At 39.2% G+C, this 16,962-nt stretch overlaps 1 pseudogene; it reads right to left on the minus strand.

The window, feature by feature from the left end:
- Positions 1-420: 420 nt before the first annotated feature.
- Positions 421-2,678, minus strand: LOC143689712 (electron transfer flavoprotein-ubiquinone oxidoreductase, mitochondrial pseudogene; annotated as a pseudogene).
- Between the last annotated feature and the right edge of the window lie 14,284 nt (positions 2,679-16,962).

Below are 16,962 nucleotides of genomic sequence, written 5' to 3' on the forward strand. Positions count from 1 at the left end.
TACTTTCTGCATGACTTTTTGTAAACATTCAAACAGCTCAAAAATAAAATAAAAAATCATTAGAAATACTATCACATTGAATATTTTTTTTGGGGGGTGCATGGTCCAGGAATCGAACCCAGGTTTCCCACATGGAAGGCCAGCATTCTACCACTGAACCACCCGTGCACCCAAATTGAAAGTTTAATAGTAAACATTAAGAGTATATAAACATAACATATAAAACACAAATCAACATAGCCTGGGATTTTTCTCACATTCTTCTTCTTTTTTTTTTAACATTTTTTTTATTGTGAAATATAACATAGATACAAAAAAGCAATAAATTTCAAAGATCATTTTTTTTTTTTTAGGAATATATACTTTATTCTTACATGTGAAGACTTGAATTTCGCAAGTTATATGTACATAAAAGGTCAATTTTACATTTTACTGTTGCTACAGAATCTCAGAAGAACCTGAAAAGGTAAGTAGTTACGCATCATAAAGTTTTATTCAAGAAAAATAATCCTAATTTTTTATGGGATAATTTTAGGTATAGTACAAAAAATTTCAAACATTCTGTTAAAAATATGCTGTAGGATATTTTAATACTTACTAGCCTTTAAAATTTTCAAGTTGGCTTCCTATATATTTTAAAGAAACTGCCTATGAAATGTTCTGCAAATGAAGTCAGTTGCAATCTACATTCCATTGTAAGCAGGTCCTCCACCACCTTCGGGTACTACCCAGTTAATATTCTGACTTGGATCTTTAATATCACATGTCTTACAATGTACACAGTTCTGAGCATTTATCTGTAACCGAAATCCATCACCCTGTTCCAAAGGTACAAATTCATAAACTCCTGCAGGGCAGAATCGTTGCTCAGGCCCATCGTATAGCGACAAATTTCTATTTACAGGTATACTGTCATCCTTTAGGGCTAAATGTGCTGGCTGGTCATGTTCATGATTAGTACCACTCAGAGCCACAGATGACAACAGGTCAAAACTGATCTGTCCATCGGGTTTTGGATACTCAATAGGTGTGCAGTCCTTGGCTGGCTTTATCTGATCAGAGTCAAAACCTTTGTGTCTTAGCGTCCATGGCTCCATTCCTCTAAATATCCAATAAAATATTCCAGTGTAAATCATCCCTCCATATACACCCAGTATTCCATGGCAGGAAGGTCTTACATTTCTAACAGCATAAAGTTCTTTCCACACCCATGATTTCTTCAATTTGTCTTCATATTCAGCTACATGGAGTCCTGTTGTCTTTGACTGGAGATTTTCACTTGTTAGTTGATTAAAAATGGATTCTGCTGCCAGCATTCCACTTTTCATTGCTGTGTGGGTACCTTTAATCTTGGGTACATTCATGAAACTAGGGCTACAACCAATTAGTAAGCCACCAGGAAAGGTGAGTTTGGGTATAGACTGAATGCCACCTTCATTGAGAGCTCTGGCTCCATACGCAATCCTTTTTCCACCTTCTAATGTTGGCTGAGCACTGGGATGGTGTTTCCACCTTTGGAACTCTCTGAATGGACTCAGGTACGGATTTTGATAGTCTAGACCAAGCACAAATCCAAGAGCTACCAGAGGTTCACCTTCGTTTAAATGATAGAGGAAAGATCCTCCGTAAGTATGTCTGTCCAAGGGCCAACCAACACTGTGATCTACTCTTCCAGGTTTCCACTTCTTTTCATCAATAATCCATAACTCTTTCAGTCCAATTCCATAGGTTTGGGGATCACAGTTGGCCCTCAAATTAAACTTCTTATAGAGTTGCTTAGCTAGATGTCCGTGGCAACCCTCTGCAAAAATTGTAACTTTGGCATGCAGTTCTAGTCCTCTTTCAAATGTTGTCTTTGGTGCACCATTCTTTTGTATCCCCACATCATTAGTAGCGATCCCTTTCACACTACCATCTTCATGAAAAAGGACCTCAGCAGCAGCATAACCAGGGTAGACTTCAACACCAAGGGCTTCAGCTTGTTCTCCCATCCAACTCACTAAATGTCCCAAGCGTACAATGTAATTGCCATGATTATTCATCGGAAGACCTGGAAGAACTGGCACTGGGATTCTGTATTTCTCTGTTAAAATTCCAAATCTGTCTTCTGTTACAGGAGTGTTAAGTGGAGCCCCCTTCTCCTTCCAGTTTGGAAACAGTTCTTCAAAAGCACGAGGATCAAGGCAAGCACCAGAGAGGGTGTGAGCTCCTACCTGAGCTGCTTTCTCCACTAGACACACACGGATGTCCTTTTCATGTTTAGAAGCCAACTGCTTCAGATGAATAGCTGCAGAGAGCCCTGCGGGGCCTGCACCAACTATTACTATATCTGCTTCCTCTGCAAACCTCTCCATGTTCACTCCTTCCCATCGCTTATCTTTTTCCCGGGGATAAATAGTATAGTGGGTAGTAATTTGAGGTACAACAGAAGTTGAAGACCATCTTTTGGCACACAGAGGTAGATAGTTTTTCTTAATTTTTAAGGCACAAAAGCACTGATAAGCCCGGCAGGGCAGCTTAGCTAGCGGCACCAACATGTTTCTAGTGACCAGAGCTCTCTCAGTCGGACGCACGGGAGACGGACTGTCAGTAGCTCGCCCCGGGCGCCGAACCTCTAGGCCGCGGGGGGCGCCATCACCGGCCCGGAAGCACCAACCCCTCCACTATAGAAGGTCTCTGGGCTCTCAAAGAACATTTTAACAAGTAGTTAAATAAATAGATAGATAGAACAAATTTCAAAGTTTGAACAGATTTCAAAGTTTGGTATAGGTTTCAATTTCACAATTTCAGGTTTTTCCTTCTAGCTGCTCTAAGATACTGGAGGCTAATAAGAAATATCAGTATAATGATTCAGCAGTCATACTCATTTGTTAAATCCTAATTTCTCTATTATAACTCCTGCTTCTCCTTTGATCTTTCTCCCAATTTTTAGGGATATTTGGGTTATGCCCTCTCTAGCTTTTTTCATCTTGAAAGGTGGTATCAACATTATGGGATGGAGTATGGAACTGGTTGATATTCTTGGAGAGGCTGGCACCTCTGGGTTTCAGGACTTATCTGGCCTACAGAACATCTGAAGATTTTAGGTTTCTGAAAAGTAAATTTAGTGCGTGCAAATTTTGTAGGATCTCAGGTAGAGTCCTGGATGTTCTTGAGGAACAGGAGTGATGTTGGTTGAGTTTTGGCAAACTGTCTCATGTTATTCTTGAAAACACATAGGAAGTAGCGGGCCACAGTGGCTCAGCCGCCAGAATTCTCACCTGCCATGCCAGAGACCCGGGTTTGATTCCCGGTGCCCGCCCATGCAAAAAAAAAAAAAAAATTTCTCTGTTCTAATTGCAATGAATATAAAAAGAATGCAGTGGAAAGGGAAGGCAGCATATAGCATATCCAAAAGTCCCAGTGTTACAAAAAAAAAAAAAAAAAAAGCACATAGGAAGCTGAGAGATGGGAGTACAATTTCAGGCTCAGACATTTAGAAACAATTACTTCTTAACAAAGTCACAATATTTCCCACCAATTTGATTTCCTCATATATGGGCTAGAATGGTGATCAAGTGAGATAATATCTGAAGATTTGCTCTATAACCAAGCTAACACTATTAAAACTGTTGTTCTTGTCATTGTTCTTTCAAAATCAAATAGGTTCTGTCAGTATAGACTGTACCAAAGACAACCACCAGATATGGTCAGCATCTTCTATTATGCTTCAACTTGGACACTTCTTTGTTGTATTTCTTCCTCACTTTATAATTCTATTGGCTTATCTGTTTATCTATCATGCCAAGCTGAAATGAGAGTGATAGCTGATCTTGTGCAGTGGGACAATTGTTTAACTTCACCCAGAGGGTGTCCATGAGCGATTTCCTGACTAATTTTTTCTTGGGCTTTGCTGACAACTTTCTTCTTTTTGCTGCTGCACCTTTTTTGCTGCTCTTCTTGCTAATACTTCTGCTACTCCCCCTGCTGCAGCTACTCCTGCTACTACTACTCTTCCAACTTATGCTGCTCCTGCTGCTGCTCCTCCACCTTTTTCCCATTTCTTCTCTCCCCTCCTTTCATTTTCACCATTTCCTATTTGATTGCTCTAGATTTTTTATTAATCTTTTAATTTTTTTAAAAAATACCAAAAAACACCAAACAAATGCAAACATTCTTAACTTTTGATCACTCTGTTCTACATATATAATCAGTAATTCACAGTATAATCACATAGCTGCATATTCATCATCATGATCATTTCTTGGAACATTTGCATCTATTCAGAAAAAGAAATAAAAAGAAAACAGAAAAAAATTCATACATACCATACTCCCCACCCCTCCCTCTCATTGATCACCAACATTTCAATGTAAATTTATTTTAACATTTGTTCCCCCTATTATTTATTTTTATTCCATATGTTTTACTCATCTGTTGATAAGGCAGGTAAAAGGAGCATCAGACACAAGGTTTTCACAATCACATGGTCACACTGTGAAAGCTACATCACTATACAATCATCTCCAAGAAACATGGCCACTGGAACACAGCTCCACATTTTCAGGCAGTTCTCTCCAGTCTGTCCACTACATCTTGACTAACAAGGTGATATCTATTTAATACATAAGAATAACCTCCAGGATAACCTCTCAGCTCTGTTTGGAATCTCTCAGCCCTTGACACTTTATTTTGTCTCATTTCACCCTTCCCCCTTTTGGTCAAGAAGGTTTTCTCAATCCCTTGATGCTGAGTCTCAGCTCATTCTAGGATTTCTGTACCACGTTGCCAGGAAAGTCCACGCCCCTGGGAGTCATGTCCCACATAGACAGGGGGAGGGTGGTGAATTTGATTGCTCTTGGTTTTGATTGCAAGACATAACTGGTTGTTTCTGTATAGCAAGATTTGAAAGTTGAAAAGCACCTGAGCCTTTTTTCATGGGTCACTCTGCCGTGGAGAGATTGCAGGTAGTCTGGATATTGTGTATCTTGGGCTAAGAATTGGTGCATTGAACTCATGATATCTTCAAAGCTCATGTTATGGATGGTACCCTGTAAAGGTGGATTTACATGTGGTTGGAGCCACTCCAGCAATTCTGTGAACTAGATGCACGTGTGTGATTTTTTTATTTTATGACATCATCACCAGCTTGGAGGTCATGCAGATTAGGTCCATGATTGCTCTGCTTTGGATCTTTTCTTCCAGGTGCTCTGCTTGAATTTTAGAGATAGAAAAATCTCTATCACCATTAGATCATTTCACCTAAGAAAAATGGCAATTGTGAGACTCTCCAGGAAAGTCCTTCTGAAGCAACTCAAAATACATAGGGCAAGTCATCAGAAAGGACAGGGTGAAGCTGCTGTCCACAGACAGTTCTTCTCTTTAGAGAAGCCTCAGCTCTATTCTTGTAATGTCTTTCAACTGATTGAATCAGTCCCAGCCACATCACGTAGGGTAATTTCCCCTCGGAAGGCTTTCTTATGCTTCCAGGATGCCATCCTTTTCTGGTTTCCTTCTATATTGATGGTTGTCCTTCTCGTTCATTCATTTCTAATCTCCATTGATTTTCTTGAGCATGTCCACAGTTGCTGTCACTGAAGAAGATGCCAAGAAAAGTAAGTCTGCTTCTGCAACGTGGAAGCTCATTGTCTGGTGAGGAAGACAAAGTTCATTTGCCAAGTAAATAAAGGGTTACGATGCCATGTGATAAGTGTCATAATAGAAGCAAGAGCAAATGACTGCAGGGCTAGGGTTGGAGCAGTGCCAGGAGGTATTCCAGAATGTGGCATCCCCCAAGGGCTGCAGTTCTCATCATCTTCCCTTCCAAGAGAGGCAGGCTTTGCCTCCATCCCTGAAAAGGGCAAGCTTGCCTCTCTTGGATCTAGTGATGACAAAATAAAAGGTTGTTGACGTGAAGCAAGCCTTCCTTTATTCCTGGGAGAGAGGTATGTGTGAGGACAAGGAGTCCAGCAGGTCACTCACTGAAAAGACAGTACCTGAGATTTACTATTACCTGTACCCCAGAGACCACATTATGAAGCTGGTTCTGAGTCCAGAACTTCCCTATCTGGGCTCCAACATGAATTTGTTCAATAGTTTTAGTTCCAAAGGATATGTTAATACATATTTATTATAATCATTTCCTCTCCTTTGTCTACTAAACTCCTATGAATTATTCAAAACCATGTTCAAGTTCTGCATCCTTGGTTCTCTGCTTTCAGCATATAAGCATGCTCAGTTCTTCAACATCCCCCAAACAACCCCGCCCATGAACCTGCGTCACCCCCAAACTACTGTCTGCTCTTTGAATGCCTGGAATACATAGTAGGTGCTCAATTAATATTTTCTGAATGAGTCAAGGAACAAACGAATCCATTAGTTCCTTTCCCCAGATCCTTTAAGACCTCAGTCATCTCTGCCTCTTATGAATTCTTGCAGCATTCTTTCATTTCATGTGAATGTTAATCACAGCTCTGACATCTCTAATGTCGCTTCATTATGGTTTTGCTTAATAGCAGTTACTCCCCCATTTTACAGCCTATCTTTCATACAGCTGCAATAGGGATTTTTAAAAACCACAAGTCTGACACTGTCATCCCTAGTTCACTATCTCCCAAGATTGTTCATCTCCCAGGAGATAAACTGAAGCTGCTAGCATGGTGTGCTGATTTGAAAGGATGTATGGACCCTAGAAAAGCCATGTTTTAATCAAAATTCCGTTTCGTAATGGCAGAATAATCCCTATTCATACCGTATGTTTGAATCTGTAATCAGATCATTTCCCTGGAGATGTGATTTAATCAAGTGTGGATGTTAAGCTCGACTAGGTGATGACATGTCTCCACACATTTGGGTGGGTCCTGATAAGTTTCTGGATTCCTATAAAAGAGGAAATATTTTGGAGAATGAAAGAGATTCGGAGAGAGCAGAGAATGCTGCAGCACCACGAAGCAGAGAATCCACGAACCAGCAACCTTTGGAAATGAATAAGGAAAATGCCTACTAGGGAGCTTCATGAAACTGGAAGCCAGGAGAGAAAGCTAGCAGATGATGCCATGTTCGCCATGTGCCCTTCCAGCTGAAAAAGAAGCCCTGACTGTGTTTGCCATGTGCCTTTTCACTTGAAAGAGAAACCCTAAAGTTTATCAGCCTTCTTGAACCAAGGTATCTTTCCCTTCCGGGTCAAGATGGCGGCTTAACAATGTGCACATTTTAGTTCATCCTCCAGAACAACTACTAATTAACCAGAAACAGAACAGAACAGCTCCTGGTGCCATGTCAGTGACCAGACACACAGCATACCCTAGTCTGGACCAGCTGGACCAACTGCGAGCCTCCCCAGAACCGGAGAGTCCGCCAAAGTTAAAGGTACTACATCATCTTATGCTGGTGGGACTTGTAGGCAGACAAGCGCCACATGCTGGGCAGGATAAGAAAAACAGAGTCCAGGGACTTCACAGGAAAGTCTTTCAACCTACTGGGTCTCACCCTCAGGGAAAACCAATGCAGGTGACTCTTTCCTCCTGATAAGAGGCCAGTTTGGTCTGGGAAAATCCAACTGCCATCTATAATATCTAAGTAGACCCTCCTAAGTGTAAGGGGTGGGGGGGAAATTACCACAAAAGCAGGGCAAGAAACAAGAAAACAAGAACTGAAAAATTCTCCTCTGTTAAACAAAACCTAAGCTAGAGGTCCAGAAAAAGCTGAACTGAATGTCATAGAACAGATAGACAACAAATTCATCCAGCAAGAAAACTCTAGGTAAAAGAAGTGCAAGCAATCTCCAGAATAAACTAATTAAGGTAATTAAATGCCTAGATGCCAGCAAAAAATAAGAAATCACACTAAGAAAATTGAAGATATGGCTCAGTGAAAGGAACAAACCAACAATTCAAATGACATACAGGAGCTGAAACAATTAATTCAGAATATACGAACAGATATGGAAAACCTCATCAAAAACCAAACCAAGGAATTGAGGGAGGATATAAAGAAGGCAAGGAATGAACAAAAAGAAGAAATTGAAAGTCTGAAAAAACAAATCACACAGAACTTATGGGAATGAAAGGCAAGGTAGAAGAGATGAAAAAAACTATGGAAATCTACAATGGTAGATTTCAAGAGACAGAACATAGGATTAGTGAACTGGAGGACAGAACATCTGAAATCTGGCAAGAAAAAGAAAATATAGGGAAAAAAAAGGAAAAATATGAGCAAGGACTCAGGGAATTGAAAGACAATATGAAGCGCATGAATACACGTGTTGTGGGTGTCCCAGAAGGAGAAGAGAAGGGAAAAGGAGGAGAAAACCTAATGGAGGAAATTATCACTGAAAATTTCCCAACTCTTATGAAAGACTTAAAATTATAGATCCAAGAAGTGCAGCGTACCCCAAAGAGAATAGATCCAAATAGATATACCCCAAGACATTTACTAATCAAAATGTCAGAGGTCAAAGAGAAAGAGAGAATCTTGAAAGCAGCAAGAGAAAAGTAATCCATCACATACAAGGGAAGCCCAATAAGACTATGTGCAGATCTCTCAGCAGAAACCATGGAGGCGAGAAGACAGTGGGATGATATATTTAAATTATCAAAAGAGAAAAAGTGTCAACCAAGAATTCTATATCTAGCAAAATTGTCCTTCAAAAATGAGGGAGAAATTAAAGCATTTTCACTGCTTTAATCTCTCAGTGATTAAAAAATCACTGAGAGAATTTGTGACCAAGAGACCAGCTCTGCAAGAAACACTAAAGGGAGCACTAGAGACAGATACGAAGACAGTAGAGAGAGGTGTGGAGAAGAGTGTAGAAAGGAAGACTATGAGTAAAGGTAAAAAGAAGGAAAATTAGATATGGCATATAAAATCCAGAAGGCAAAATAGTAGAAGAAAGTACAACCCGTGCAGTAATAACACTGAATGTTAATGGATTAAACTCTCCAATCAAAAGACATAGTCTGGCAAGATGGATTGAAAAACAGGACCCATCTATATGCTGTCTCTACTCAAAGGACATGAGGCCAAGGACACAAATGGACATTTACACATCAATGTTTATAGCAGCGTTATTTACAATTACCAAGATATGGAAGCAGCCAAATGTCCATCAACAGACGGTTGGCTAAACAAACTGTAGCATTTACATAAAATGGAATATTATGCAGCTGTAAGACAGAATAAAGTTATGAAGTATGTAACAACATGAATGGACCTTAAGGACATTATGCTGAGTGTGATTAGCCAGAAACAAAAGGACAAATACTGTATGGTCTCACTGATATGAACTGACATTAGTGAATAAACTTGGAATATTTCCTTGGTAACAGAGACCATCAGGAGATAGAAATAGGGTAAGATATTGGGTAATTGGAGCTGAAGGGATACACATTGTGCAACAGGACTGAATATAAAAACTCAGAAATGGACAGCACAATGCTACCTAACTGTAATACAATTATCTTAAAACACTGAGTGAAGCTGCATATGAGAATGATAGGGGGAGGAGGGCTGGGGCATAAATGAAATCACAAAGAAAGATAGACGATAAAGACTGAGATGGTGTAATCTAGGAATGCCTAGAGTGTATAATGATAGTAACTAAATGTACAAATTTAAAAAATGTTTTTGCATGAGGAAGAACAAGAGAATGTCATTACTGTAGTGTATTGAAAATAGATGGTAATTAATATTTTAAAATTTCAACTTATGTGTGAGACTAAAGCAAAAAATGTTTATTTGGTACAAATTTATACTTTGACTAGTGCATTTCCTAATATAACTTATGTAGATACTTGATTGAACACCTTAAGTACATGGAACTTTGTATAGGACATGAGATTTTGTTGGTTTGTCCAGGTGATGCCCTGATGAATCCCAGAGTGATTTGATCAGTGAGTGGAAAAGTGTTTGCAAAGTCCCCCTCAGAGAATGGTGAGAATGGGGGAAAACTCAACTTCCCCAAGTTGAATTCTTGATATTCTCACAAGCAGTGTGGGCAACCAAGGCTATAGGCTGAGCCCCCAGTCTTGAGGTTTGTTCATATGAACCTTAACCCCACAGGGGATAGGTCAAGCCTACTTAAAATTGAGCCTAAGAGTCACCCCCAAGAGAACCTCTTTTGTTGCTCAGATGTGGCCTGTCTCTCCAGCCAACACAGCAAGCGAACTCACCACCCTCCCCCTGTCTACATGGGACGTAATTCCCAGGGGTGTGAACCTTCTTGGCAACGTGGGACAGAAATCTCAGAATGAGCTGAGATTCAGCATCAAAGGATTGAGAAAAACTCTAGAATGAGCTGAGACCCAGCATCAAGGGATTGAGAAAACCTTCTCGACCAAAAGGGGGAAGAGTGAAATGAGACAAAGTGTCAATGGTTGAGAGATTCCAAACAGAGTCGAGAGGTTATCCTGGAGGTTATTCTTATGCATTAAGTAGATATCACCTTGTTATTCAAGATGTAATGGAGAGGCTGGAGGGAACTGCCTGAAAATGTAGAGCTGTGTTCCAGTAGCCATGTTTCTTGATGATGATTGAATAATGATATAGCGATATAGCTTTCACAATGAGACTTTGTGAATGTGAAAACCTTGTGTCTGATGCTCCTTTTAGCTACTATATCAACAGAACAGTAGAACATATGGAATAAAAATAAATAATAGGGGGAACAAATGTTAAAATAAATTTAGTTTGAAATGCTAGTGGTAAATGAAAGTGAGGGGTAAGGGGTGTGGTATGTATAATCTTTTTTTTTTCTCTGTTATCATTTTATTTCTTTTTCTGTTGTCTTTTTATTTCTTTTTCTAAATCGATGCAAATGTTCTAAGAAATGATGAATATGGAACTATGTGATGATATTAAGAATTACTGATTGTACATGTAGAATGGAATGATATCTTAATGTTTTGTTTGTTAATTTTTTTTTAATTAATAAAAAAAGTTAAAAAAAAAAGAGCCATTCTGTTTCTGGTAAACTGCATTCTGGCAGCTAGCAAACTAGAACACATGGCATGCAATAGTCTTCAAAAATAGATTCCTTGATAACTTTTCTGACTTATCTCCTGCTTCCAGATCCACAAGACCTAGGGCATTTCCAAAACATTCTGTGCTCATGCCTTCAATGGTCTGCCTTGAAAGCTCTCGCCCCCTCCCCAGAGTCCAATTGAGCAATCACTATCCACAGTTTAATATAACCCCAAAATAGCTCATCTAAGAGGTAGTAGACTGCTTGGCCCCATTGGAAACACCCTCTCCTTTTGGCTCATTCCATTCTTTGTGAAAACTCCCAAACTAGACTCTTAATACAATATGGTATTTTTTTCCCTCTACTTAGTAGTCAGTTCTTTGACAGCTGTGCCTTTGAGGCCTTGGGATCTAATTCCATGGCTGGTAGGAGATGCTTAGGAGGTGCTCCAGAAATATTAGGACAGTCTTCAGGATCTGTGAAGCAATAACTTCAGTGGGAGCTCAGCTGTGGTCTTGGCTTCTAGAACTGAAGTGCAAAATAATCCAGCAGTCAATGTCTATTTTCACTTTTCAATGTCCCTCTTAATCTTTTTTTCTTTTGCCTCCTCCTATCCTTTCTGTCTTCCTGTTCTACTACTCCTCCTTTGTCCAAAATCTCTGGTTGCAAATTTCCTGTTAAATGCACCCATATGGTATAGGGACTACGGTGTAAGGTGCAGGGTTCTATTTGAATTTCAGTAATGAGGAGAATTTTTAGTATTCATGACTTCACTGGATCCTTTAAAAAGTATTTTATGTCTTGACAATAAGCTTCCCTTTTCCTTCTTGCAGATACAAGCCATGTAGAAGAAGGGCCCTTGTCTAAGATTTTGAAGAGCCATGGTTTCTAACCATCTCTTTGTGCATCTAAGGGAGAAGTACAAGGATAAGTGGTCCACAAAGGGCTCTGTCTTGTTACCAGATGGTCTGAAGGAGCAAAATTTGAAAAGGGTCAGGAGGAGTGAAGGGAAAGAACTAAACACTTTTCTGCCTGATAATGTGAGCAGGCTGGTCTGAGGAGAACTGTGTCTGGAGAATTACACGACAGTTAAGTCTTAGGTTTCATGCTAAATTGCCTCTATAAAAGACTTGTACTCGTGTGATATGAGCCTGCATGTTTGTTAAATGGTGCTGCTGCTATGGAAAATAATTTGGCCATTCCTCAAAAAGTTAAACACACCTCAAAAAGCTGAATATAGAATTGCCATATGACCCAGCAATACCATTGCTAGGTATCTACTCAGAGGACTTAAGGGCAAAGACACAAACGGGCATTTGCACACCAATGTTTATAGCAGCATTATTTACAATTGCAAGGAGATGGAAACAGCCAAAATGTCCATCAACAGACGGGTGGCTAAACAAACTGTGGTATATACATACGATGGAATATTATGCAGCTCTAAGACAGAATAAACTTTTGAAGTATGTAACAATATGGATGGACCTTGAGAACATTATGCTGAGTGAGACTAGCCAAAAACTAAAGGACAAATACTGTATGGTTTCACTGATATGAACTGACATTAGTGAATAAACTTGGAATATGTCGTTGGTAACAGACCATCAGGAGATAGAAATAGGGTAAGATAGTGGGTAATTGGAGCTGAAGGGATACAGACTGTGCAACAGGACTGGATACAAGAACTTAGAAATGGACAGCACAATACTACCTAACTGTAATGTAATTATGTTAAAACACTGAATGAAGCTGCATGTGAGAATGATAGAGGGAGGAGGGCTGGGGACATAAATGAAATCAGAAAGAAAGATAGATGTTAAAGATCGAGATGGTATAATCTAGGAATGCCTAGAGTGTATAATAATAGTGAAATGTACAATGTACAAATTTTTAAAATGTTTTGGCATGAGGAAGAACAAAGGAATGTCATTATTGCAGGGTGCTGAAAATAGATAATTAATATTTTAAAATGTCATCTTATGTGTGAGACTAAAGCAAAAAATGTTTATTTGTTACAAAATTTAGATTTTGACTAGAGCATTTCCTAATATAACTCATGTAGATAGTTTGATTGAATGTCATAAGTACTTGGAATCTCAGGTAGCACATGAGATTTTGTTGGTTTCTCCAGAGTGATCCCCCGATGAATTCCAGAGTGATTTGATCAGTGACTGGAAAAGTATTTGCAAGCCCCCCTCGGGGAATTGTGAGAGTGGGGAGAAATTCAACTTCCCCAAATTGAATTCTTGATATTCTCACAAGCAGTGTGGACAACCAAAGCTATAGGCTGAACCCCCAGTCTTGGGGTTTGTTCACATGAAACTTAACCCCCAAAGGATAGGTCAAGTTTACTTAAAATTTAGGCCTAAGAGTCACCCCCAAGAGAGCCTCTTTTGTTGCTCAGATGTGGCCCCTCTCTCCAGCCAACATGACGAGCAGTCTCACCACCCTCCCCCTCTCTGCGTAGGACGTGACTCCCAGGGGTGTGGTGGACCTTCCTGGCAACGTGGGACAGAGCTGAGACTCAGCATCAAGCGACTGAGAAAAACCCTAGAATGAGCTGAGAATTAACATCAAGGGATTGAGAGAAACTTCTCCACCAAAAGGGGGAAGAGTAAAATGAGACAAAGTGTCAATGGCTGAGAGATTCCAGAGTTGAGAGGTTATTCTGGAGGTTATTCTTACGCATTAAGTAGATATCACCTTGTTGTTCAAGATGTAGTGGAGAGGTTGGAGGGAATTGCCTGAAAATGTAGTGCTGTGTTCCAGTAGCCATGTTTCTTGATGATGGTTGAACAATGATATGAGACTCTGTGAATGTGAAAACCTTATGTCTGATGCTCCTTTTAGCTACTATATCAACAGAAGAGTAGAACATATGGAATAAAAATAAATAATAGGGGGAACAAATGTTAAAATAAATTCAGTTTGAAATAGTGGTAAATGAAAGTGAGGGGTAAGGGGTATGGTATGCATAGTCTTTTTTTCCTCTATTATCATTTTATTTCTTTTTCTGTTTTCCTTTTATTTCTTTTTCTAAATCAATGCAAATGTACAAAGAAATGATGAATATGCAAGTATGTGATGATATTAAGAATTACTGATTGTATATGTAGAATGGAATGATATCTAAATGCTTTGTTTGTTAATTTTTTTAATTAATAAAAAAAAGTTAAAAAAAAAGTTAAACACAGAATTACCTTATGGTCTGGGAATCCTGTTCTTAGATATACATCTTGGAATTGAAAGGAGGGACTTAAACAGATACTTAGACATGAATGTCCAAAGCAGCACCATCATAATAGCCAAAAGGTGGGAGCAGCTCAAGAGTTCATCAGCCAACAGGTGGATAAACAAAATATGGTATGTATGTGTATATATAGGCACTGGAATATTATTCAGCCATAAAAAGAAATGAAGTTCCACAACAAAGCTTTTAAAGTGAATAAATGTATTCAGCAAAGTGGCAGTGTACAAGGTCAATACCCAAAAAAGAAGTAGTGTTTCTATATACTAGTAAAGAACATTTGGAAGAAGAAATCAAGAAAAAATTCCATTTGCAATAGAAGCTAAAAGAATCAAATATCAAGGAATAAAACCCACCAAAGGTGTAAAGAGCTTACACACAGAAAACTACAAAACATTACTAAAAGAAATCAAAGAAGAAGACCTAAATAAGTGGAAGTAGAATCCATGTTTATGGATTAGAAGACTAAATATTGTTAAAATATCAATTCTACCCAAAGCAATTTACAGATTTAATGCAACCCCAATCAACATTCTAACGAACCTACTTTGTAGAAATGGAAAAGCAATTCGCCACATTTATATGGAAGAGTAAAGGGCCCCAAATAGCCAAAGCCATCTTGACAAAGAACAAAGTTGGAGGACTCACACATCCCAATATTAAAACTTAATATGAAGCCATATGAAGCCACATTAATCAAAACAAGATGGTACTGCACAAGGACAAACATATAGACCAATGGAATAGAATTGAGAGCTCAGAAATTAACCCTCACATTTATAGCCAATTGATTTTTGACAAGAGGGCCAAGACCACTCCAAGGGGAAAGAACAGTCTCTTCAACGACCAACCACAAATGGTGCTAAAAAAACTGCATCACCATTTGCAAAAGAATGAATGTAGAACTCTGTCTCACCCCATATGTAAAAATCAGCTCAAAGTGTATCAAAGACCTAAATGTACAAGCGAGAACAATAAAGCTCCTAGAAGAAAATATACAGAAGCATTTTTAGGACTTTGTGTTAGGCAGTGATTTCTTAGATTTTACACCTAAAGCATAAGCAACAAAAGAAAAAAAAACAGGTAAATTTAGGAACTCCTCAGAATGAAAAACTTTTGCTTCAAAGGACTTTGTTATGAAAGTAAAATGACATCCTATACATTGAGAAAAAATATTTGGAAACCACATATCCGATAAAGGTTAATATCCAGGATATAAAAAGAAATCCTTCAAACCGAAAACAAAAAGACAAATAATTCAATTGAATAATAGGCAAAATCCTTGAATAGACATTTCTCCAAAGAAGATATATAAATGGCCAAAAAGTACATGAACAGATGCTCAACGTCATGAGTCACAAGGGAAATGCAAATCAAAACCTCAATGAGATTTCATACCTACTAGAACCACTACTAGTCAAAAAACAGAAAATTACATGTGTTGGAGAAGATGTAGAGAAATGGGAATACTTATTCATTGTTAGTGGGAATACAAAATGGTGCAGCCACTGTGGAAGACAGTTTGGTGGTTCTTTAAAAAGTTAAGTACAGAATTACCATATGACCTGGCAATCCCGCTTCTAGGTTTATACTCTGAAAATTGAAAACAGGGACCTGAACAAATATTTGCACACTGATATTCATAGTGGCATTATTCACAATTGCCAAAAGATGGAAGCAACCCAAGTGCCCGTCAACAGAAGAATGGATAAACAAAATGTTGTACATACAATGGAATAATATTCAGCCATAAAAAAGAATGAAGTCCTGATACATGTGACAACATGGATGAACCTTGCAGACATAATGTTGCATGAAATAAGCCAGGCACAAAGAGATCATTGTATGATCTCTCTTATAGGGAATATCTAGAATAAGCAAATCCATTGAGACAGAAAGTAGATTAAAGGTTATCAGAGGTTGGGGCAGGGGAGGAAGAAGGATTACTGCCTATTAACAGTTTCTATTTGAGGTGATAAAACAAATTGGAAATAAATAGGGATGATGGATGCATAATATTGTGAATGAAATTAATGTATGTAATTGGTTAAAATGGCAAATTTTATTATACATATTTTAACACAATTTAAAAAATAGTTCCCCCCAAAAAAGAGAGTGTGTGTTTGGCACAGCAATTCCTGCTGGAAAGTGGAGAGAAGGTGCCAGAGCTCACACTGAAAGCAAGATTAGTAAGGGCCCCTGACTCAAAGTCTCACATACCCCCTGGATCTTGTTGTGAGCCTAGGGCACAGAACAAGCCCCCCCCCACACACACACTTCTCAGTGGGACTCAGGGGTGGGGGGAGGTGGTGGTCTGGGCCCAGGATAAGATGAAAAGGGGAGGGTAGTCTTTCCTGGGATGAGATCATGCCTCTGGCCAGGGTGGGTTTTCTGAAAGGTGAGATGGAGGAGAGTTTCTCAGGATGGGACTGAGAGGGTGGAATACACAGGTGTTCTGGCAAGGAGAAGCAATCCTCAGGTAGGAAGGTAAAGAAAACTTGGTGGGTACATGCACAAGGGGCCCTTCTACCCACGAAAGAGGTTTTAGGTCTGTTGTCCTTGGACTCCAAAAAAAGTCCAATTTTTACATAGTTCTTTGTCCCCCTCTTATAATGTAATTTCCTTTCATTGCTTTACCCCTTCAATAAAGATGTCTTGATGCCCACATTCAGCCACATGTTGGGGTAGGAGGGCTAAAGGGACACCATAGAAGGTGTCCCCTCTGCTCCCCGGAGCCCTGAGGACCTCTGCATGGTGGTCAGCAAAGCGGGGT

This window comes from Tamandua tetradactyla, chromosome 7 (genome assembly GCF_023851605.1).
Source record: "Tamandua tetradactyla isolate mTamTet1 chromosome 7, mTamTet1.pri, whole genome shotgun sequence".
NCBI classification, from domain to species: Eukaryota; Metazoa; Chordata; class Mammalia; order Pilosa; family Myrmecophagidae; genus Tamandua; species Tamandua tetradactyla.